This window comes from Leptonychotes weddellii, chromosome 2 (assembly GCF_054177405.1).
Source record: "Leptonychotes weddellii isolate Sample4059 chromosome 2, ASM5417740v2, whole genome shotgun sequence".
Taxonomy (NCBI): domain Eukaryota; kingdom Metazoa; phylum Chordata; class Mammalia; order Carnivora; family Phocidae; genus Leptonychotes; species Leptonychotes weddellii.
In genome coordinates, this window is record NC_138370.1 from 89,157,770 (window position 1) to 89,183,298 (window position 25,529).

The 25,529-nt window shown below is 39.6% G+C and overlaps 1 protein-coding gene and 2 long non-coding RNA genes across 5 annotated transcripts in view; 1 reads left to right on the forward strand and 2 right to left on the reverse strand.

Annotated features, from left to right (window-relative positions):
* LOC115943400 (uncharacterized) overlaps window positions 1-25,529 on the forward strand; it is a 438,133-nt gene that overhangs the window by 169,886 nt on the left and 242,718 nt on the right. The gene's annotated exons all lie outside the window — the stretch shown is intronic.
* Window positions 1-25,529, reverse strand: part of SYNPO2 (synaptopodin 2) — a 148,932-nt gene that overhangs the window by 97,291 nt on the left and 26,112 nt on the right. The window lies entirely within an intron of this gene.
* LOC145720128 (uncharacterized) lies at window positions 4,852-15,238 on the reverse strand. The gene is made up of 2 exons (XR_014142890.1): window positions 12,540-15,238; window positions 4,852-12,307 (listed from the first exon to the last, which is right to left on the reverse strand). It is a non-coding gene; the product is annotated as an uncharacterized LOC145720128 (long non-coding RNA).

Consider the following 25,529-nt stretch of genomic DNA (forward strand, 5'->3'; position numbering starts at 1 on the left):
AGAACATGGCATTCAAAGGAGAAAATCCCCCCTTTTCATTTTGGGGTCAGCACAGGGATGTTACCCAGGCCTAAGAGTGCTGGCAGGAGAGCACCATTTGGCCTCTGACTCCAGGAGGGCCTGTTTGGGTAAAACAGTAATTTTCAAAGTATAGACCTTAGAACTTGTTAGAAATGCCAATTATCAGACCTGACCCCAGACCTACTGAATCAGAAGTTTGGGGGGACAGTGCGATGTAGTTTAACAAGCCTACCAGGTCATTGCAACACACTCTGAAGTTTGAGAATCACTGTGATAAAACCTGGCTCTCAAGCACTTTATGTCCCAACCGCTTTTTTTTTTTTTTTAAGATTTATTTATTTATTTGAGAGAGAGAAAGAGAGCTGGGGCAGGGGTAGGAGCAGAGGGAGAGGGACAAGCAGACTCCCCGCTGAGTACAGAGCCAGACTTGGGGCTCGACCCCAGGACCCTGAGATCAGGACCTGAGCCTAAATCAAGAGTCGGACGCTTAACTGACTGAGCCACCCAGGCGTGCCCCCTCCAACCACTTCTATTCTTCTCAAGAAAAGTGACCTTTCATTCCTACTGCTAATTTTTATCCTGTACTTGATTAATTTGCTCTTGATTCTTATGAACAAGGATCTTAACAACCTGGATCATATTAGTGCACTCAACCAATTTTAAAAAGTTCCATCCTTCATAAATCACAGTTGGTTATATTAAACCAGCCAGGGCTCTAAACCAACCACTTTGAACCTCTCGTTAAACAAATTCTACAGAGAGGGAGGGAAGAAATGAGGGTTTTGGGGTTTTTTTTCTTTTGCCTATAGGGTTAACTAGCCAAAGAAATTTCCTTTTGGACCATTATAGACAAGTAAAATTCTTTATGTTTTGCTAGAGATACCAAACATTAATCAGGTCCCAAAGCTAGGGTGACATTGAACCAAAAGCAATTTAGGCGACGGTAATGATGGCATCCTGTCTCTTGGTATTACTTAAATCATGCCAATTCCTGACCTACACTGTCCTTCTAAAATTATATGTGTACAAAATGCTATGGTGGCACTTCCTACTAGAACTTAAAATGTATCCCACATGCTAGAATTAAACTATTCATCCCCTTAAGTTGTTCTCATTATTGTTTTACTTTTACATATAGTTTAAAATTGCCCTCTAACACAGGAATAGATCCTAAAGCAGAAGTGTGATGATTACTTCTTCAGGTCCGGGACTTATTAATATAATACTGATTCTGTCCTTACAGGGCAGAGAATGCTGAAGATCCCAGAGGATAAAAAAAGCAGAATGTGAGACAATAAACTTATTTCAGGTGGCTTTAATCGAATTTAGGACGGCTGGAACTGAAGGCCATCCTCCTGCTCTACACTTCAAGAGGAAATGCTACTTTAAATAGGGCTCAGGTTGACGTGAATGAGCTTAGAAACTAAGATCGTATGGGAATCCAGGCATAAAAACAAAGTGCTGTGTCAGATTTGCTACATAGCTTAAAAGAGAAGGCTGCAACACATTACGTGTCTCCCTGCCCATAAAAGGTAATGTAACTCTGCTTGTGACCTTATTGTTCAAATACATATTGCGCCTGATGTAAACCATTTTCCCCATCTGGTTGCAAAAGAGATAATACAGAGATGATGGAGAAGTTTATCACCAGAGACTCTGAAGTTTGTAGAATTAAGTCAATCTGCTTAGAGATGAATTAAACTGACTGGAAGCCTAGCACATATGTGATTTTTAAAAAAAAAAAAAAAAAACCTGAAGCACCAGGTTTTAAATAGCAAAAAAATTCATCTTGATAGAAGAGAGGGTAGAAAGGTATTTGTTCAAAATTCTTAGCTACACAAGAGCAAGACAATCAATTCAGTAAAAAATTGGTCAACTCGAAGTACTTGACCCAAAAGTCCTAGCCTAAATGGATTTCCCTTAATCATACTGATTTTTACAGAAACATAAAAGCCTTTCATTGATTTTATTCTTGAAATAGTCATATAATTCTCTCTACACTTTATATAAATGATTTAGAAAAGAGAACGTGCCAAACTATTTCATAATGGATGGGCAACGTTAGTGTGAAACTAGAAGGAGACTAACACATTTTAGTGTAATTTTCTAGCATTTTACAATCTACAACAACATTAATGAAGACATAAAATGTATTGTAGCAATTCAAATAAAGTTTAAAGAACATAAAAGGAATAACCAATTACTATTTTAATTGTATAGTTAGAATGCAATGGAGAGTGAGCAATGATATATATGGGCTCATAGAGGAAGGCAGAGCCTAAGCCAGGACCTGATCGCCAGACTGTAACATCCTTTGATAGCTGTTCTCTTCTTTTTGGGTAGCAGTTTTCTAAAACTGGGTCACAAAAAGAACAAGAAAGTCAGTGACCTCTCCTAATCATCTGTCAGCTGTTTTCATAACAGCACTGGAATTTACCAAACAGCACATCTTGAGCCCTCATTTGGCAAGAAAGTGTTGTTTCTACTCCATGTCTTACCTTTCTTTCTAATGTCAGGTCTCACACAGAAAATAAAGCCCATATACACCGCAGAAGAACACATATTTTTAAATTTATGGCATCTGAACCTACTTACAGTATTTTATGTAGGGAACTTTCTGGATGGAAGTTGCTTTATGTGCCTACCCTTCCCTTTCCTTCTCTTTCAGTCGGCCTCTGATTAGCTTGGTAGATGACCACGTGATCTCAACCTACCTTTATCTACAATGCCCTACAATGGACACATCTTGCTTTCCCCAGGTATTTTCAGATTAGTGTTTTTCAAAAGAGTGTTAAACTATTCAGTCAAATAGCTGCTTTCAAACCAGCTATAAGAGAAACTTGGGAGAGAGAAATTGTTGATTATTTTGAGCCCATATATGTAACACTCTAATTTTGAACTCAATAGATCAAGGAACTTTGGAAGATAGCTAAATAGGAGAATTTGGGGCATATCATCTTACTTTTTAAAACCTGCAGAGTGGGGCGCGTAGGTGGCTCAATCAGTTAAGCGTCTGCCTTTGGCTCAGGTTACGATCCCAGGGTCCTGGGATCAAGCCCCACATCAAGCCCCATATCGGGGTCCCTGCTCAGCGGGGAACCAGATTCTCCTTCTCCCTCTGCCCCTCCCCCTGCATGCACGCTCTCTCAAATAAATAAAATAAAATAAAATAACCTGTGTAGCAACTACCTTGGAATGTCATGTCTTGGTTTCTAACATCTTTAGCTTAATAGATATGAATAACAGATCTTACTTTCTTGTTCCAAGTAACATATGTTTTGATGTGTCCTGCCTTGCAAGATAAACTAAAGATATACATAACGTCATTGTAAGGTATACTTGAGAATAGTTCAAATTTGATTCCAATGTTACTAATTCAAGTCTTTTTTTTTTCTTTTAATTGTGCAGGTTTAGTTTTTATAATTTCTTTTTTTCTTTAACTCATCTTGTTTTGGGGACAATTGCAAAGAGTTTTATGTCATGGGTGATTTATTTCTATCAATATTCTCCTATAGTAACACTACACTGATTTTGGAACCTAGACTGATATATAGTAAAACATCTTTTATCAGAATTCTCTGTGCTCTTTGTATATTTTAAAAACATGATCCTTCTGCAGAGTAATGGATAGGAAATAAGAGATTAAAGAGACAACATGACTCAAAATATAGCCAGAATACATTACTATCGAAACTTGTGGTAGGTGCAAATAATCATAGCTTACATTTCTTGAATCCTTCCTATGTTCTGGGCACAGCATTAAGTATTATACATTCATTATCATTTAATAAACAGCAATTCCAGGAGACCAGTACCATAATTGTCCCTATTGTTTGTTTTATGAAGAAGCTGAGGTTTAGAGCAACTAATTCAAAGTTATACCCTGGTAAATGGCAACGCAGGACACAAACACAACTCCTCCTGACTTCAGTGCTTTCTCCTATCTGTAGAGCCCTAAATTCTCCCTCAATGATGTACATCTTTAATGTTAACTCAAACTCCACCATAATTTATTTTTCAGGCATCATGGATAATTGTTAGGTCTACTTACAAAGCCTTTGAAGAACTAAATAAGCCAATTATTTCTTTGCCCAAGGACATAAGTGGTCAAAATATCTCCACTCAAGAACCACAACAAATATGGTAAGCATGATGGGTAAAACTTCTACAACTGTATTACTATCCTTGTAACTGTTGCTGTTATTGATTAGTAAAACATGGCCTTAGCCATCACCATAAAGTAGAATTTGATTTCAGTTGAATCAGCATAAAAGTTAGTGATTAGCCCAACCTACTTTCAGCTAAGTTATGTTGCTGTTTGAGTTGAGTTGCTATGCTACTCCCAAGATGTATGTGTCCTGTCCTTTGTTTACGATGAAGAGTCATTGTTTTGTTTTCACTGCAAATAGTCCAAAAAGAATGGAGGAGTTAGCTAAGAAGCTGGGGGTGGGTAACTGTCTTGATTTGCCCAGGACTGACGGGTTTCCCAGGAAGCGAGACTTTCGGGTTTAAAATCGGGACAGTCTTAGGCAAACTGTGATGCATCAGTACTAGCGGTGGACTTGTAATTTCATCAATTCTTCCATTATAACACCAATCTATCTTCAAGTACCCTAAACATGATCTTGATTTGACACTGAAAACCTGTTCTAGGTCAGGCCTAGACGGCCAAAGTAAGGCTATCATCCGAGGAAAAAACTTAAAGATAAATACCCCCTTGCCTGTTGTAGAAATTCCAATTCTGAAATGTGGGGTCACAGCTTAAAAATTAAACTTTAACATATAAAAAGTGTAATAAGACCTGATCCTAAACATTCTTGCTCTGTCAGAAATTCAGTTGTACACAAACTTGGTGCTACTTCTACCCGTCTGCGGTACTAAAAGCAACATGACCATCAAGTAATGCTTTGTGAACACTCACATCTCAATTTGAGCATTCCTCCTGCAAACTCACTCAAGTTTGATGTTGACTTAGCTCAAGACATTTCTAAACTCCTTTTGGAATTGCCTTTAGAGTCAGATTTATTTAATTTATAGCCCGTCAGATTTATTTAATTTATTTAATTTACAGCCCATCTTCAATTTTTATGAACATGGCACTAGGAACATGGATTATTTTCCTTATTTGCTATATGCTGTTCCTAAAAACTTGATATGTTTCCTAAAATCAAACTCTTGCCTTAGAGGGCAATATTTGCATGTTTGCAACTCCTAATGTTATTCAGAAGACCACGACAGTTCCAAAAAGGTGTGACAGCATTGCTTTGACCGAGGGCAGCATGTTGTCTTGAGAAAGCAACTCCAATTTAAAGAGAGCCATTTTGCAGTTATAAGCTCTATATGAATGATTGTTCCCTTCCCCCACATCACTTATGTTAACTTAAAGTCATACCTTTTTTTTTTTTTAAGATTTTATTTACTTATTTGACAGACAGAGAGAGCACAAGCAGGGGGAGCGGCAGGCAGAGGGAGAGGGAGAAGCCGACTCCCCGCTGAGCAGGCAGCCCCACGCGGGGCTCCATCCCAGGACCCCAGGATCATGACCTGAGCCAAAGGCAGACGTTTAACTGACTGAGCCACCCAGATGCCCCCAGTTAGTAGGTTTTTAAAGCAATATAGGAAAAGATTGATAGTGTCCTGAATGAAATTGGTGACTGGGAATGAACAGAAGTTGCTAAATTAAAAAGATGTTCAAGATGAAGAACCGAACAGCATTGCTGAATTGAAAGAAAGGAGCAAGGAAGAAGCCAAGATTTCTGGCTTAAAGAATTGGTTAAATGGGTCTAGTAGTTCCTTTCACTGAAATAAATCACCCAGGGGGAGAATCAGATTTGGGGGGAGGTTGAACTTGAGATGTCTGTCAGACACAAAAACAAATGTCCAGCATTCCTTTGGATATGATGGTCTGGAATGAGAAGAGATGATGCTCTAGAGATAGAACACTTAAAAATCAAGTCTAAATAATTGAAAAGTCATCTCCAAGAAATAGAAATGTCAGCTATGAATGACGCTGGAAGAGTGAGCTGAATGACAGGAAAAGAGTTCAGTTAGAAGCCAGAAAAACATCCACATTAATCAACAGGAAGAAGAGGAGCCATCAGGGGAGACTGAGTTGGAGTGACAGGACAGGCAGGAGGGCAAACTTTTGCCTGGAACTCTTACTCCTCTATCTCCTTCCAGCTTCAGCCCATCATCACTACCTTATTCATCTGAAAAACTATTCTCTCTGGATTCTTTGTTGAAAACTCACCTTCAAGCACTGCCTCTTTTGTGGTGCTTTCTCTGACAACCCCCAGGTAGGAATAAGGGTCCCTCCTCAGTTACAGTATGGGTCTCAGCAGATGCATGTCCCCCCGATGGCAGAGACCATTCTTACCACTGTGTCCCCAGTCCAATAATGAGCACATGGTAGGCGTTCAATCTGCGTTTGTTGAATCAAAGAAGAAAAGTAAGTTCTCATGCTTGATGTGTAAGGTAGTCCTTATGTAATCACTTGAAGCCAATTTACTCTTATTTTGGAAATAATTCTAATGTATTTTCTAACCCACAGGTGATTAAAAACAGAGGGGGTCTGGAACCAGAGGCACACATACTCCCCCTCACTGACAGAGCACTTAAAAGTGACAGAGCTTAGGGACGCCTGGGTGGCTCAGACCGTCAAGTGTCTGCCTTCGGCTCAGGTCATGATCCCAGGGTCCTGGGATTGAGTCCCGCATCGGGCTCCTTGCCTAGTGGGGAGCCTGCTTCTCCCTCTGCCTGCCATTCCCCCTGCTTGTGCTCTCTCTCTCTCTCTGGCAAATAAATAAAATCTTTAAAAAAGAAAAGAAAAGAAAAGTGACAGAGCTTAAAAGTGAAAGAGAAGACGCTAAAAAGCTTTGTATGTGGCAGTTTAGTGGCCTTCAGTGTAAGTGCCAACATGCTCACAAATTTTGACACAACACAAATCAGAAAGTGATGTTTGTGTGAGAACGTGGAGTCTCCAAGGAGGCTAAATTATGCCAGGTAGAACTTGGAGTAAGCCAAGAGAATATGTGTATATTTTTGATAGATTTATAGTACAATGGAAATTATTTTTAGTTTTTAGCTTTTAAAGCAGAGGTTATATAAATGTTGGAAAGATTCAAAATGTGATTACGCATGTTAGCTGAGCTTCCAGCTATCTGGAATATGCACATTATGTGTAGCAGCTCATTCTCGAACAATGGGAGTGCCTACAAACAAGTTGCTGCCCTATGTGGCTATGCATTACTCAGAATTGCAGAATGGAATCTCTTGCTTTTCTCATTTATAAACTCATGAACACAATGTTTATTACAAAAGCATATTAAGCATAACACAGCATTTCCAAGTGGCTGTTCCATTGTTACCGGCGTCTTCTATGTCAGGATGTGCAAGAATTTAAGATTTCTACAACGTGAGTTCCCTCTCTGTCCTTCATAGAAGAGCGCAGAAGTGTATTCTGTTGCTTTTTGCAGACTGAGCTGCCACCAACTTACGACTGTGTTCTTGGACATGAAAATAAAGCTCACTCAAAAAATATTCCTAAATAGGGCACAATGGTTAAACTGGCAAGGCTATAAATATTACGGGACCAAAGTATATTTTTGTCTTTATTTCTCTATGCCAGACACTGTTAAACTAACTGTTAATACACAAACTTTTTTGTTGTTGTTGTTGTCAAGGAGAGTATGCAGCTTCTTTAGGGCTATTTTAAATTCTGTGCCTCGTTTCATATAAATATTTACCCAAAGGAAGGTGTCTGACAGTGAAAATCTATACACTGTCATAATCCTTTTACACAAAGCAGTATTTTTATTCTATAGATTGCCCCTTCCCCCCTGCTCATGCGCTCTCTTTCTCTCTCTCTCAAATAAATAAAATCTTAAAAAAAATAATAACCCATCACATATAAACAAGTATATTTACAACCTCAAAACTCTTGGCTCTATATATTTTTTAAAGATTTTATTTATTTATTTGACAGAGAGCAACACAGCGAGAGAGGAGACACAAGTGGGGGAGAGGGAGAAGCAGGCTTCCCGCGGAGCAGGGAGCCCGATGCGGGGCTCGATCCCAGGACCCCGGGATCATGACCTGAGCTGAAGGCAGACACTTAACAACTGAGCCACCCAGGTGCCCCTTGGCTCTATATTTTTGACAGCAAGGATGAGACGCTTTTCAGAGCACTTCTTCTAAACCAGACTCTTCTTTGAATCCCACTCTACATGCTACCTTATCCCCTGTGGATCAATGCTGCCTCTATCTCAGAACAGATACGTCAAAGAAAACACTCTCATCTATTTTTGAACATTCTGAGATCTTTGAAGTGAAAACTCTTATAAATAGTTGGAAGCATATTATTAGAAGTCTGCTTGGAAACCATTTGGGTCAGGGAAAAAAGATAACCCACAGAGGGAAAAGATTACACAAAATCAAATGATTTACAGCCCCTAACACACTTACTTATGCTCCACTGTGCTAGATTCACCTTCCAAAATGAGTACTAGAAACAGAGTGGTTTTCAAACCTATAGACATGTTGAGCAGTGAAGGGTTTAATTCAAGGGGGAATAAAAAGCCCATGTATCTCAATAAATTCAAACTAATGACTGATAGAGTAAGGAGTTTTCACCCAAAAAATAAATATTTGCTGATTATTTAAATGATGCATAAGACTGGCCCTGTATTAGGCGTTCCATAAAAGCCTGAGGCATGCATTGGCAATCCCAGCCAAAGATTCAATGAGCCACAGGAATGGAAAGAGATTCACTGTATATAGGTGGGTAGTAATAGATTGGGTGTAGACCTGGTTCTGGAGAATCTGTGATCCCACTGATTTGCTTACATCATTTTCTATGCCTCACTTACTCTGCGATATTTTTCTTTCTTTCTTTCTTTCTTTCTTTCTTTCTTTCTTTCTTTCTTTCTTTCTTTCTTTCTTTCTTTCTTCCTTCCTTCCTTCCTTCCTTCCTTCCTTTCTTTCTTTCTTCTTTCTTTTTATTTGAGAGACAGAGAGTGAGGGAGTGAGTGAGACAGAGCACAGCAGGAGGAGGGACAGAGGGAGAGGGGGAAGCAGGTTCCCTGCTGAGCAGAGAGCCTGATGTGGGGCTAGATCCCAGGACCCCAGGATCATGACCTGAGCCGAAGGCAGACACTTAACCGACTGAGCCACCCAGGCGCCCCAGTCCGGGCTATTTCTGATCTGTGCAGCAGAGCTAGATCTTTGCACAGTTTAGATCACAGAGAAAAGAAGTGGTATGGATTCATTTCATATAGAATAGCTTTTTTTTTTCCTTCTAGGAGGAGTCAAACTTCTTGGGAGTATAGGACGGATGTAGAAAATTTTTCACAGTGCAGCCTACCATTTTGTAAATGTTCAATAAGTATTAAAAACAAGAATAGCCTAATGACGCTGGATATGGGGGTATTAAGTGTGCTCATAAATTGAAATGTCAGCTGTGAAATATTTTAATATCATGACAAGGACTCAAACTAGTAGCCAGAAGACCTATATTCTCATCCCAGCTCTGCCATTTATAGCTCTGTGAATGCAGACAAGACAAACTCTTTGATGGTCAATATTCCTTACCTATGAGCTTCTAATTTCTCAAGTTTATTTTGAGAATACAACGATGTTCTTTCTAAATTGGAAGGCCTTATAAAGTATTGTATCTACCCTTTTGAAAATCTGCATAAGATGTGATTGTATTCTCATACCTTAGTTAATACAACATAATAGCACTCATTTTTTTAACCCTTAATTTAACTCAGTAAATATTCATTTGCGTCATCACCATGGGTAAGGAATTTACAAGTCAGATACTTCTCTATCCTCGAGGTAGTCATAATCTAATGAAGGCAATAAACCCAAATACAACCACTCATTTCTTGGCAAGTATTTATTAAATTCTTATTAGATGACAGGCGCTATGCTAGGCCCTTTGCTAACAATATGAAAAAGTCCTATACCATGACTTCAAGGAATTTGTGTTCTAATGAGAAAGACAAAGTTTTTTTTGTTTATTTTTTTAAAGATTTTATTTATTTATGTCAGAGAGAGAGAGAGAGCACAAGCAGGGGGAGCGGCAGGCAGAGCCAGCAGAAGAGGCAGAGGGTGAAGCAGGCTCCCCATGGAGCAGGGAGCCCAAAGCAGGACTCGATCCCAGGACCCGGGGATCATGACCGGAGCCGAAGGCAGATGCTTAACTGACTGAGCCACCCAGGCAACCCAAGCCAAAGTTTTTTTTAAAGCTGCAAACTGTGCCCATACACATAATAAATGTGATAACAGGGGCGCCTGGGTGACTCAGTGGGCTGAGCCTCCAACTCTTGATTTCGGCTTGGTTTGTGATCTTGGGGTCCTGGGGTGGGGCCCCCCGTCGGGCTCTGCACTCAGTGAGGAATCTGCTTGGGATTCTCTCTCTCCTTCTCCCTCTGCCCCTCCCCCTTGCCTGCTCACTCTCTCTCTATCAAATAAATGTGATACCAGAAGTATGCATAACGTAGTTTAAGAGTAGGGGTGGGAAGGAAGTAATGGAGAAGATGGTAAGAAAGTTCTAAAATAAGATAGCCAGAGCAAAAGATGAAAAATCCAGAATCAAATCTGTGTTAAAATTCTAGCTATGCGATCTTTTCCAAGTTACTTGTTTCATTACTTTCTGGATGTATGAAATTGGAAAAAAATAATATTATCTTCCTCCTAGGATATTTGTGTGGATTAAATGAGGCAACAACCCAGATAAAGCTTTAGCACTGCACCTGGCACACAACACGAGCCTAATCAATGTTAACACGGCAGCACATACATGCTTCTGCTTGAGTACCTAATGCAATGTTATACACATAACAGGCTCTCTATAAATTCTTAGTTATAATCTTATGGGGCAGTATGAATGCTAATCTAAAGGATTATCATCATAAACATCTATTCCAACAATATACTATTGAAGATGTAGTTTTTGTTTACTAAATTAATACCATCCACATGTTCTCTTAGTTCTTTACCTTTTTCTTCTAAATGCAGAATGTAGAAAATAAATAAATCACAAACAAAATACGTGCATCCATGATAAATCAGTTAACTGAGGGTTCTAATTAATGGAATTTGATTTAATCCATATCAATCTAGCTATAAGTTACAATAATCACTATATATTTTTATCTTACAAAGTACACATATGCTTTTCAGAACATTCCATCATAATTAACCTAGTGAAAGATTTAATTTTGTAGGGTCCTGGGAGATCACTAAAGGACTCTGTTTGTGTAAACAACAAAAAAAATGAGGATTAAAAGATATCATTTGGCTAAAGTGAGGGGTAGGATTCAACTAAAGAAGAAATGAAGTATAAATTATTTTATTAAAAATTAAAAGCCAGCTCTTCACTACTTGGGAAAATACAACCAAATGTATTCTTTTTTTCTGCATAATTAGCTAAAACGAGATTAGAAACCCCTTGATTTTTAAAACTTTGAGAGGGTACTTGATTTTCTCAAAGGACATACTGAAGTCTTTATGTTGATATAAATTTAGAGATATAAACAACTCAGTTTCTGATGCAAACCTAGAAACATTCATCTGAATTTTTTAAAGGTCCAAAGAATTGGCCAGTTCCTTATTTTTATTGCGAATGAGAAATAGCCACTCAGCTAGCTTTATTTTTTTTTCAAGATTTTATTTATTTATTTATTTGTTTATTTATTTAGGAGGGAGAGCAGAGGAACAGAGCGAGAGGGACAAGCAGATTTGGGGCTCGATCACACGACCTTGAGATTATGACTTGAGCCAAATCAAGAGTCGGATGCTTAACCGACTGAGCCACCCAGATGCACCTCAGCTAGCTTAATTTTTGTTTCTGCTCTCCCTTCCTCTTCTTTCCCTTTCTCCTTTCTTTCTCTCCCTCATCCTTCCCTCCTTCTCTCTCTCTTTCTCTCTTTCTGTCTTTCTTTCTCTTTCTCTCTTTCTTTCTCTCTTTCCTTCTCTCTTTCTTTCTTTCTTTCCTTTCTCTTTCTCACCTCTCCTTTTTCTCTGTTTGGCCACAGACCAGGAATTTTCCTAAGTTCTGGCAAAGAAACAATGAATAAAACAGACATGGTTCCTCCCTCACAGAACTTACAATCTTCTATGGAAAACATTTAAACAGGTGTGTTTATTACAACATGATAAGTGCTATAATCAGGCAAGTACAGTGGAGGAGGACAAGAGCACATTGCTGTGGAATGTGGCTTAGTTCGCGAACAAGAAACAATTCATTACCCAGCGTTTTTGAAGTTGCCTTACATCTTTTCTTTTTTTTTTTTTTTTTTTTTTAAAGATTTTATTTATTTATTTGAGAGAGAGAGAATGAGAGAGAGAGAACACATGAGAGGGGATAGGGTCAGAGGGAGAAGCAGACTCCCCGCCGAGCAGGGAACCCGATGCGGGACTCGATCCAGGGACTCCAGGATCATGACCTGAGCCGAAGGCAGACGCTCAACCGACTGAGCCACCCAGGCGCCCGAAGTTGCCTTACATCTTACTATGTATCTATAAGCAAGTATATAAATATAAAAAAAAAACAACATAGTCAAACTTTGCCTCACAGTATCCCAGGATAATTAGGTTTAAGCATTGTGGTTCACTCTAATAAATGGGCTAATCCCCTTCACCAGACATGTATAAAATAAAGGAACAAATAATGGAGGTTTTCTTGAAAATCTCTTTTTGTAATGATCTGAGACTTTCTGAGTAATGTCTAATCTTTCTAAAGAAATGTCACTGCGAACATTTTTGGATGTTGTTGGAACTGGTCTGGATTTTCAAGTCTCAGAGTATCAGTTATGACCTAATTAGACCTCTGCCATCTGTTTTTTCCTTTGCTCAGAGAAGCTTTTTTAAGTTTACTATAGAAGGACATACTTTAAATGTATTTCTTCCCACACAAATTTATATGCAGGTTGGCAAGCTTTCTCAAAGATCAACACTTCTGACTTCATCATAAGGGTTTTTTCCTACAGCGTAAGCACAGAGGACTGTTTTCCAAACACTTTTTATAAGTTTTGATCCTGACCAATTAGCTAATAAACCCCTACATGGACTGATTAGTTCTGTACAAACAAACCTCTTGCCATAAAATATCAACACTTCTTAAAGGGTAACACGTCAGCCATTATGGTCAGTTCTAATTTACCGCGTCTACTTGTCTTCCTAGAGGATGGCAGCGGGCCAGGCAGGAATATCTAAGCTGGTTTGAAAGCTCGCTCTGGTTGCCTAGCAAACCTCCTGTCACGGGAGCCAGGCAGCCTGGCCTCTCAGATTCCAGCAGCCTGCAGACACCCTCCCCCTCCCAGGATGTAGTGCAAGAAGTATTCACAAATGCTTTTTTTTTAAAAAAAAGAGAATACTTTATTCATTTCTGCCATCAACCCATGCCATCAACATATTTAATACAGAACATTATAAACGTGAAAATGGGGGAGAAGTTTACTATTTCTCGATCAACACAGTCTCCTGACCAATTTCTATATAATACCAGTACAACATATACAAGCAGAATGTTTTTTTCTCAAGACTGACAGCACAGCTAAAGTTTCCAAAAATTCAGATTACACCAATAGAGTACATACGTAAAGCCAATAGCATTTACTAAGTACCAAGAGCAGCAACAACCTTTGCAAACTCTACATTCGTCTATAGGACAGCAAACATCCATCAGTTCCCAAAGTTCTGTTACAGTTGTAAATCCTCAATCATTTTTAGGAAAAAAGCAAGCTCTAGAATAGCATCATTAAAAGCACCCCTGGTTCAACATGGTCAGCGGTACATATCACAAAGCAGATACAAGTTCCTACATTCACAAGAGGCATAATGCAATACCATCTTAGAGCTACACTACTAGAGTATACAATCCAAATGACATTTTTTGAAAATTCTACTTTTCCAGCCCAGCAGAGAGGGCCAATGTCTTTAAACCTAGGAGACACACCTCTTTCCCTTTCCCTCTCTCCTTCTCACTTGTTCTCTCTCTCTCCCTCTCTTTCATTCCCCCTCTCCCTCTCTCTCTCCCCAGTGCAATTTCAAAAAAGCTCTGGGAAGCAGCAAGGTAATATCTGAGAGTGAGCGTGCTTGAGTCTAGACTTGGCCCAGATACTACCTGGTTGTAGAGCTAAGTACAACTCACAATTCACTACTCTCATGGGCCTCATTTTCCTCATCTGTAAAACGATAGCTTTGGTCAAGGTACTCCTCAGGGTCCTTCCTGATTCCAACATTTTATGTCTTGTTAATAACATAAAATCAAGAGAATCTCGCAGTCACTACGAGTTAGGAAAATGAGAGCAGATATCTGAATAATGTCAAATTTCAGATTTTTTTTTAAATGCAGAGAATACCCATGGCAGGAATTTCATCTTGCTTTTGCACCCAGCAGGTGCTAGAGTCCAGACAAGACTAGGAATATCGGGCAAACTAGTGAGACAGGACCGAGAGGAGTTCATTGGCATGTAAGGGCGCAGGTCTTGGATTTTACTGAAGGGGAAAGGGGTAGGAGAAGACTCCAGAGAGAGCAAATGTGATGGAGGACAGCTGGTGTGTCCCTAAGGATGCCTCGATCTATGGACAGGGACAGTCCAGAGGCGGGCGGAAAGAGGGAGCCTCAGTGCTGCCTCCGCATCGGCTTGCGGAGCCAGGACCCTGGGAGACTGAGAGCATCCTCACTCTTTATGGAGCCCCAGGGCTCTGCCAGCTTAGGAGGCCTGAGAGACAGAACTCTGGCTCCTCTATAGCGAAAAACATATTTAACTACAATAGTAATAATTTACATTCATTACACTTTATGCCTTATAGCACTTTGCCGTGTTTGTTTTATTACACCTTTTGCTACGGTGACTCTTTAACTGACCGTACTTGTCTCTTCGCTTGGACTGCTACAGACTTTGGGGCCCAAACTGCAGCCCGGCTGTCAGGGTTCCCTACGTTGCTGCGCAGGTTTGTCAGCACCATTTCATCAAGGCAGAAAGAAATATTCCTTTAATCACCCTTATTATGCCCTCCTCCCACTTCCAACTGATCATCAAGACCTTTCCACCGCGTTACCTAAACGTTTCTTAACCGTGTCCCACTCTCCCCAGCGCCACCGCCCGCCCCCCCACCGCTGCCACAGTTCAAGTCCCTGCCATATTCCATGCTTGCAATAGCTTCCCAGCAGCTCCAGACATGTATCGAAACCTAAAACATTTTTCCTTCTCCGCGAGACCCCGAGAATTGTGTAAATTTCACTCTTGCCAACAGCTCCCTATCACACACTCACAGGACAAAACCCAAGATCCATATAACAGCTTACAAAGGCTTTTCTAATCTGGCCCCTACCTGCCTCCCCAGTTTACTTCCCATGATCCCCAGCTCTGGTTTCCATTCACATGGACGGAAACACAGCACACCATGCCGTGCCTCCTCGCCACTGAAAATATTGTTCCATCTGCTCCAATTGCATTTTTCCTCGTCTGCCTGGTAAAAATCTACTAGCTTCTCCCCTACTGGACTGGGTACATTTTGGAGGCAGGATTTGTGCCTAATTCATCTTTGTTTTTCCCAGTACCTAGCAAAAACCTTGGTACTGCTTAGACATTTTTTAAATGTCTTGGATTTCTGTAACATCAAAGTAGGAAATCGGCACATGAGCTTTCAGGGCACCAATTCCCTATCAGGCTACCTGGGCAAAGAAGTATAATCACACATCCCACTCCTATTTCTACTCTCTTAAGGGCCATGTTACTACTAACGATTAACTCAGAATGTTCATGGCTTTGTTCCATCCCAAACGAGAGTACCAAAAAGCAATGCCAATTTCAAAGATGTTATATTTCTCATTAGCCATGCCACAAGATCCTCTTCCGCCAATTCTCAATCAAGAAGAATGGGAAAAGAAGGAGGAGGAGGAGGGGAAGAAGAAGAGGAGAGTGTGGAGGGGAGGGAGAGGAGCGGCGCCTGGGTGGCTCAGTTAAATGCCTGTCTTCGGCTCAGGTCATGATCCTGGGGTCCTGGGATCGAGCCCCGCATTGGGCTCTCTGCTCAGCAGGAAGTCTACTTGTCCCTCTGCCTCTGACCATCGCCCCATACCCTGCTCATGCTCTCTCTCTCAAAAAAAAAAAAAAAAAAAGAAAGAAAGAAAATCTTTAAAAAGAGGAAGAAGAAGAAGAGGAGGAGGAGGCGAAGACTTCCTACAGACCTGTATAGTCCTGGAGTACGGGTATACCTGTACCAGAAGGGATGGTTTTGATATGTCTCTAACTTTGCATGATCTGTTGGTCCTTAATCCACTGGGGAATGCTACACACCCACACAAAGCCCCTGGGGACTACCTCTCACATTCACTGACAGATGTGTAAAATCTGAGGTATCTAGACAGCTCCTGTCACCTACATGTGTACTGAAACACAAACAACAAAGGAGTGCAGATTATTCCAGCTGAGACCAGCATTAATTGAAACTTAGTATAACAATCCCCTTAAGGCTTTCTGGAAAAACTTGTTGTCACATGAACTCGGTTTTGTTGTTGTTGTTGTTGTTGTTTTAGTGCACCCTGTTGGGATGTCTGCCCTTCCTCATGCAAGGATTTTTCCATTAGGAGAGGTTCAAGAAGCTAAGGAGAGGCAACTGTATTCCGGAGGAGCACCAAGGTTACAGTGATGTTACGAGGCAGCATTCTGTCCAACAGGGTGCTGTCTGCAGGCATTTCCTGCAAGCACGCAACAGTCCACGTCTGCGTGCTGCGAGGGATGACCATCCCGTTTGTACTCAGAGCTAGGAAGCAGCCCCCAACTTCAGTATTTGGGTTCTCAGACTCTATATTACGTGTGAAATTTAGCTAAAACACCAATATTCTGAAGCGGCCACCATACTGTATGTATGGCAGAGAAATCTTTTTCTCCCCCAAATATATACAAGGAACCTGGATGCCACACTTCCTTTATTGGATATCCAGGAAATTTCTTATTTTATTTAAAAGATTTGCTTTGTGCTATTATTAGCACAGGTGTATAATTAAAGATACATGCAGCCAATCCAAATCTGGCTAAACTACACCATATGGATGATACTTCCGATAAAAAACAAAACAAACAAATAACTTATTTCTTCTTGACAGGCTGAGCTTATTAGCTGTCTGAGATCCCTAACTATACTGTGATTCCTATGGGACATTTTTCCTTGGAACTTAAAATGCAAGATAGCAGTCTGTCTTTCTATTCTACTATAATAGCAGTCTTAGATTCACAACTGACAGAAATTTCAAAATGCCAGGAGTTAATATACAGGGAAAAGGCTGTTAGATTTTGTAAATAAATATGGTATGTGTCTCTCTGTATGAACATGTAGGTTCCAATAGAATATGTTAGAAAATATGTACATCCCATGAATCCACGCATCAAAAAGAGTGAGGAGCAAAATCTACTGACCATCCTGTCAGTCAGGGCTGGAGTTTCTTCAGGGAATTCTTTAGACAATAAAGTCAGGAGCACCACAAATACAGCATGTTTTTACTTCCAGAAGGGATCATTTACATATAGGTCTTGGAACAGAAAGCCAATCTTTTTTCTCTAACATGGAAGGATTTCTTGAGAGAATGAAATCGCCTTGTCCATGAGACAGATGTATGTGTACTTCAGGCAGTATCTAATTAGGACCCAATTGTTAGAACTGGTTACAAAAACCATTTGACACTAAACAAATCTGTATGCGGTTAACTGGAATTAGTCAGTGGCCAAGACATTACACTGAAATACAATGAGGGTGAAGTTTGACTTTGACCTTCACTCTTTCCTCATTTATTTAACCATTCTACAAGCACAATGGTAGACACCAAGCATACGAGATGAATAGGATATAGTTTCTACCCTCAGGGTGCTCCCAGGGTAGTGAGGGAAAAAGTCATAGAAACAAATAATGGTGTAACACTGTGTTAAGTGACAAAGATACACAAAGAGTATTATGAAGACACTGAGATAAGGTAATTAATTCAGGGCCAAGCCAGGCTATGTTGGGGAGGTGACGGAGTCAGCCAGGTGGAGGACAGAGAATTGCATATTGAGGGAGAAGCAAGAATGAAGAATCCAGTCACCTGGAATCTTACCACATAGCCAGCATATAATGACTATGTCCCAAGAACGCTGACTGCAGGAAGTCATCCTTGGGGATGGCCCAGGGCAGAGACACCAGAGGCTGCCTGAGAAGTGGGGTCAGGTGGATCATGTCATGAAAGGCAGATCCTTTTGATCATAGAAAGATGAGCACTCAGGGGCTCTTAAAAAAAAAAGAATGAAGACAAGATGGTGAAAGAAGTATATTATAAATTAATTAATTAATTAATTAATTAATTTAAAAATCCTATGAAAAACAACTATAAGCAGTTGGTATTGCTCGAGTTTAAAGCTCAAGTAGTTTAAAACAAAAAGATAAGGCTGGAGCATTAGAATATTTTTTTTTTTAAAGATTTTATTTGACAGAGAGAGAGACAGCGAGAGAGGGAACACAAGCAGGGGGAGGGGGAGAGGGAGAAGCAGGCTTCCCGCTGAGCAGGGAGCCCGATGCGGGGCCCGATCCCAGGACCCTAGGATCATGGCCTGAGCTGAAGGCAGACGCTTAACAACTGAGCCACCCCGGTGCCCAGCATTAGAATATTATTAACAAAGGATCAATCCTCCCAAATGGAAAAGCTTTGGCTTTAGCCTGGAAGGGAAGGGTTTTAATCAGAAAAGGGACATGGGTCATATGTGTTCCAGACATCAGCTTGGCAGTTGTGTAGACGACAGGTTGGCAGGTAAGATCTGGGCTAGAGACAGGGGTGTGGGCATTATAAACATGACGATGATAGTAGAACCTCCGAGAATGGCATAACGTGCAAGGCATAGTGCACACAGTGAGAAGGCAGGGGCTGACCATGAAGCCCTACAAAAACCCAATGTTTAAAGCCTAGATAAGGAACTTAGGGGAATCTTAATAACAATCTTCCCTGGCCAGAAGAGATTATTCTTGATCAGGCCAGCGTGCCCACCTTCGGCTTGGTTATTTCATGATTAGATTGGTATCCAAAAAAGAAATGGTTTCATATGTGTATTGTGAAAATGTTCATTTGATTTAAGAGTTATTTCACCCTTGGCAAAATTGTTCCAGTATGCAATCTGAATAAAGCTGGAATATGAAATACATATTTCTTATTATATCACACTAATACTACAAGGAGTTTTTTTTATGATGCTTAAATTACTTCTCGGTTTTGAGAGAGAATGCCTAAGGAAGTGATTGCTTTTCCTTTGTTCCATGGTGGAATATTTTGTTCTTAGAGCCCATGGTCCAAGACAGGACAAGTACCTGGTGATGTGCCCACTGTAGGTGCCAAGTATTGCTGTATCTACTTTAATATGTGTGAAGCTGGATCACTTAGATAAAAGTTGTTTTTCATGACGTGGGTGATCTCACCCACTCCAATGACTTCAACCACCAGCTGTACACAGATGAATTCCAAATCCTTCCCTTTCTCCTGAGTTCTGGATCCTTATGCACAATTACTGACAAGGCACTGTGGATGGCTTCCAGGAACCTCACATTTCAAATGCATAAAAGTAAACTCATTATCTTTCTTGTATACCTGTTCCTTCTCCTATAGTTACTGTCTCCAAGAATGATGCTTAAATTTGCTCAGTCACCCAAGTCATCTCAGATTCCGTACTCCTTCATTGTTTTTCACATCCCTTCAACCACCTTGTCTTACAAAATCGAATTATTTTGATCAGTGATATCCATCTCCTCTTTTCTACCCCTCATCTTCTGTCCCCTATTACTAGGACAATAATCTTATACCTGCTCAACTAGCCTTCAGTCTCTGACCCAACCAATCCTCTCTCCATGGGTTGATCATATTATTCCTTAAATGCATAAAATGTTTTTAATGGGATTCCCACTGCCTTTTGGGGCCACGAGTCCCTCCATGATGCACTTCTTGCCTAATTCCCCAACTATATCTTTGCTGATCTCCGCCCTCAGCCTGCTCCACAGAGTTAGTTACACACCGAAGCCTTGCTTGTAGCCAGCTCCTGAACTCAGATGCTCTTAACAGGCCATGCTGGTTTATGCCTCAAGGTTGTTCTTAGGACACTTTGTGTGACCCTCTGCTCCATCCTGATAGACATCTTGTATTTCAAGCTGAAGCTTGTGTATTCCATCTCCTAATGTTCCGATCATCTCTATCGCCCTTCCGGCCTCACTGTTCCCTATTCGGCCTTCTACAACAACACTTACAAAATCTTATTACATTGTATCACATATTGAACTCCCACTACTATAGTGCAAGCTTTCTGAAGAAATAAACCTTATAGGATTTATCTTTGTGTTCCTGGGACCTAGTTTGACTCACGGTGAGCCCTTAATTGGTGTTTATGGACATCAATAAACACATCAAAACAGCTTTAAAAATTGATATTTAGATGAATGCATTTTTTGTGTGTCTCTCTCTCTCTTTTTTTTTTTAAAGTAGGCTCCACACTCAAGTGTGGAGCCCAGCCGGGACCTGAATTCATGACCCTGAGATCAAGACCTGAGCTGAGATCCAGAGTCGGGTGCTTAACTGACTGAGCCACCCAGGTGCCCCATGTTCTTCTCTTTTAACTGAATTACTTTGGTACATAAAAATAGCCAGAATATGAGGGGGAAAGGGCTAAGTATGGTGATTGCAAAGAGATTTTGGCTCCAAGTCCAGCTCTTATCAACTGCAAATGGCTGGTAAGGCACAAGCCTGAGGGGCAGAGAGGTCCAACTGAGGCACTGAAGAATGAGTATAATGATCTGTTAGCACTTTCCGTCATGTTTGTGCCTTTATTTGCTCTCCTTCACTTAATGCAAGTGTTCAACAAGCAGGTCTTTTTTTAATAAGTATTCAGTAAATATTTTTAAAGATCTCACTTTGTGCACATGAGTAGGCAGTGTCTGCATTCTAAGAGTATATCACATTGGGAACACTGCTAAAACTGGCTATTGATACTGCTGTTTGATACCACTATAGTATTCTTAAATGTATATTTAATTTTATAATAGCCTTAATCTTGGCCTGTGCAGTCTGGTTGGTACAATTTTTTTTTTTTTATGTGATTTAATGGACTTGAAAATCTAAAATAGTCATTGCATTACCTCTGAAATACTTAAGAATTAAATTATCACTACCTAATATAACTATGTGTCATGTCTTTTGGCAAATACAAAAACTAGATATATTGAGTTAAAAAGGCAAATGAAAATTATTCCAATGTTTAGATTAAGTCATTTTAAAAAAGGAACAATTTATTTTATCTACAAAGTAAATTTAAGAAAATGCAATCCCTAAGATTTCCTTTTGAAAATTACTCTCTTGTTCCACACAGTCTAATTAGGGTCTGCTTCATTATAATTTTATCTGAACTCTATATGCTGTAGAGCTGCTCTGCAAATGAGTCATAGGATCACTATTCCCAGTTTGTAGCCAGTTCTCCCGAGAAGCAAAGGAAAAAAGAAACAACTGCCTTTTAAGGAAATCAAACCTGTTTCTAGAGATAAACCTCTTTCTGTTTCTATTTGAACACAGTCTCAACAACTGAGAATGAGAATCCTATAAAATACATGACCTACTGGAGGAGCCACCCAGCCAAATACATCTGTAGGTTTGTTTAATACTTTTCCTAGTCCATAATCTATTATATAAACACATTACAAATATATGCACCTGGGCGTACATGAAATGGTAAAATAAAAGGACATTTTTGTTTCTGCAAACATTAAGACACCTGGTTGCAATTTGGAATTGTATTTTGGCTACTCTGTTAATTTGTTTTTTAAGTGAAAAAAGAGAACTTGCAGTTTCTAGGAAATTTAGAAAGGAATTTGTATTGTGAAGAGTTTGCATTGAAAGCTAAAGGGTAAAGATTGTTAAAAGAAGGCTTCATTGGGGCGCCTGGGTGGCTCAGTCAGTTGAGTGTCTGTCTTCGGCTCAGGTCATGACCCCTCAAGCCCCTGAAGCTTCCTACTCAGCGGGGAGTCTGCTTCTCCCTCTGCCTCCTGCTTGTGCTCTCTCTCTCAAATAAATGAATAAAAGTCTTAAAAAAAAAAAAAAAGGCTTCGTGCAGCAAGCACCATTTAACTAACCTCCTCTTTTAATGAACTCGATTTGATGTAAAAACTCACTTCAGTGTGGACTTCTCTGTAACTCTTCTCATTCTCTGAATTTGAAGTGAGAGAGCATAAAATTTTAGTATATGGTGGCTGGATCTTTAGTTATTTTTCCAAAATTTTGCAATTGTTTTATTCTCCTTACATTATACCAAAATATTTCTAACACCAATCTTTTTTTGTCAGTGTCTTAGAATAGACTAGAAAATGACTCCTGGCATAATGAAATTCTTCTTTTAAAAGCACAAGTAATTGTTTATCCAGTAACACAAAATCATTCCTACAGATTGAAATATTTTATTAGTGTCGCCACCTCGAAGTCATCTATAATAAGGGATATATATCTACATGTACGCACACATATCTACATAATATAAAACTGGGATTTTCTTTGACTACATTCTTTCTACTCTTAGCTGAGCAACAAAGCTACAGCTGAAAAGAATTCAAAAATTAAAACACTTGATTTCCATCTACTAAGTCACAACATCCTGATACCATTATTCAGTCAGGGAATTACAATGGCTGAATTTTCTGAATCTAAGGGGTTTTTTTGTTTGTTTGTTTTTAACCAAATTACTTTTAATATCCAAAACAATTAAAATTTTTAAAAGCAACAAAAATGCTCTGTAATTTAAAGAACAGCATTATCTAAGAGAAATTAAAAGTTTATTTAAAAAACATATCTGGCGGGGCGCCTGGGTGATTTAGTCGGTTAAGTGTCTGACTCTTGATTTTGGCTCAGGTCATGATCTTAGGGTCAGGGGATCTAGCCCCGAGTGGGGCTCCTGCGTGGAGCCTGCTTAAGATGCTCTCTATCCCTCTCCCTCTGCCCCTCCCCACTTCCCCCTAATTGTGTGCACACTCTCTCTCATAAATAAATAAAACCATAAATGGTTACCTCAGGTGGGGAGAGGCAGAGTGATTTGGTGGGGGCGCATAATGTTAGATGTAGGTTATTGTTTTAGTTTTTGTTTAGAGAGTTGGGGGGGTCACATGTGCTTATGATATTATTAAAAATAATTTAAGAAATATTCTCTGAACCAAGGAGTATAATTATTCCAATTCTGGGCTCATGTTGTCCAAAGTGTTAAAAAAAAAGTTTAATTTAAATAAATAAATAAATAAGTTAGTTAATTCACATTCCATGACTCAAATGCTTTAGAAAGCTTTCAAATAAAGATCTTACTTGTTTTTCTTTTCCTTTATAGGTCATTTATTTTGTGTGATGTATAATTCCATTGTGTGAATAACCCATAGTTTTCTCACCACTTTTTGTCAATTTTTAACATTTAACATTTATTATATAATAAACACTTCCAACTGTCAAAATGAAATATATAAAATTTCAACATATTTAGCACTAAGTTCAATGGATTTCATCCTTCCCAGCTCCTCTGATCTTGCTATAGGAGTAACTACTTTGTCTTACTTAGACTCTTTTTCTCTCTTTTTCCTTCCACTGTTATGAAAAACGCTTTCCTGACCATCTTCTCCCTCGAATGGATGGCATCTTCACTCTTCTTGTATTCTCACCACTCACATCCTACTTGCTATCTTTCCTTCACTGCCAAACTTTCAGTACAACTGTCTATGCTCATATCTCCACATGCCCTCCTCGAATTCCCGTTCACTCCCCAGCCAACTTCAGCATGGCTTCCATCCCCACCATTCTAGAGAGAGACAATCACCAACAACCTCCCAGGTGTGAAATGTATGTATGGTCTTACAGTCCTCTTCCTTGAAATACTTGTCACTGATAACCCATTCCTTGAAATAGTCTCCTTTCTTAACTTATCAGAAATACTTATGTTCTATCTCTCCAGAGACCTCTTTTAACTTCTCTCACTGTCTCCTCTTTCTCTGTCCATACTTTATATATTGGTGTTTCCGTGTTTCTGTTCTCTGTCTTCTGCTTCTTACTTCCTCTATTTCAACTGTTACCCCAGATTTCCTCTAGCACTGGCCACTCTCCTGAGCCCAAACTGATTTTCTTAGCTCTTCATTATATAGCTCCTTCTGTGTGTCCTACAGAGAACTCAAATTCAATTTATTCAAAATTAAATTGATTTTCTTATCCCCATAACTGCTCCTCCTGTTTCTCCATAACTATTCTTCCTACACATTTCAATAAATGTCATATCCATCTTCCAAATTATTGTCCACTCTTCCCCTATTCTTGCCGTCCACATCCTGTATCTTTCTAATTTGTCTGCTTCTTCTTTTCCAGCCCAGTGCTTTAGCCCAATATAGTCTAAATATCTGTCACTGGAGTATCATAATCTCTGCCTCACTGGTCTCCATCCTCCAAGCTCTGCCCTTCAATATCAAGCTTCATGCTGCCATTAGGTCATATGTCTGAGCACACACCAGATCTTACCATGCCCCTGATGAAAAATCTTTAATGAGAATTTGAGAGAGTTTATAGTGAATAAGATGATGAGTTGAAAGGAAGAAGACAGTGACTTTCAATCCCCGGTTCTTCTCAATTTCTGAGATAACAAATTCAAGAGGTTCTAAATTAGTATCTTTTAACTCTTTCCATGATGGTGGGGTGGCAAGCTCTTCATTACAGCCTTCCTCACGAAGAGTTTTCTGTTGACTGTGACACAAAGATTTCATGCAAACTATGGAAAATGAGTATAGACTTTTGAACGTTATCAAAGGAACATGCCAAAGAGCCTTTATGCAAGCACAAAGAAAGCAAAACAATAAAAAAAAGAAGGCCCAGGCATCAAAGAGGAACATTTTGAATCCTATCTGATTGCATTCTGTATTATACATAATTCACAAAGATTTATCCAATACTCATATAAGAGATCACTACAGACCCAGAACTGAGCAATATCTCAGTTCTGGTCTCTGCAGCCACTTGTTGTTCACTGAACAGGCCTTACTCTTACTGGCATTTATGTCCCTATTGAATGGGAGCCTTGTTGAATGGCTCCCAAGGCCTGGAATGTCTTTGTCCAAGTCAGAGTCCAGTTGGAATGGTGACTCCTCTGTAGTGCTCCCTGATGCTACCATACAGAATGAGGTTATTCATGGTTTTTATTTTATATTATATATTTCTCTTTAAAGCCTTGTCACCATGTATAATAATTATAAATCTGCCTCTTCCATGGAAGTTGAAGTTTCTTAAGAGCACGGACAATGTCTTATTCACCTCAGAATCAAGCATAGTTGTGGTATAATCAGAAATATAGTTAGTCTTTGTCCTTGCTACCTGGCATGAAGCTCCTAAACACTTGGAATTTCCTGAGTGATAGGAATGCTTTTAGTTACTCATAAGGATCCTTTGTAAGCACACCTGAGTTTATTTAATGAAGCGACTTAGGGTG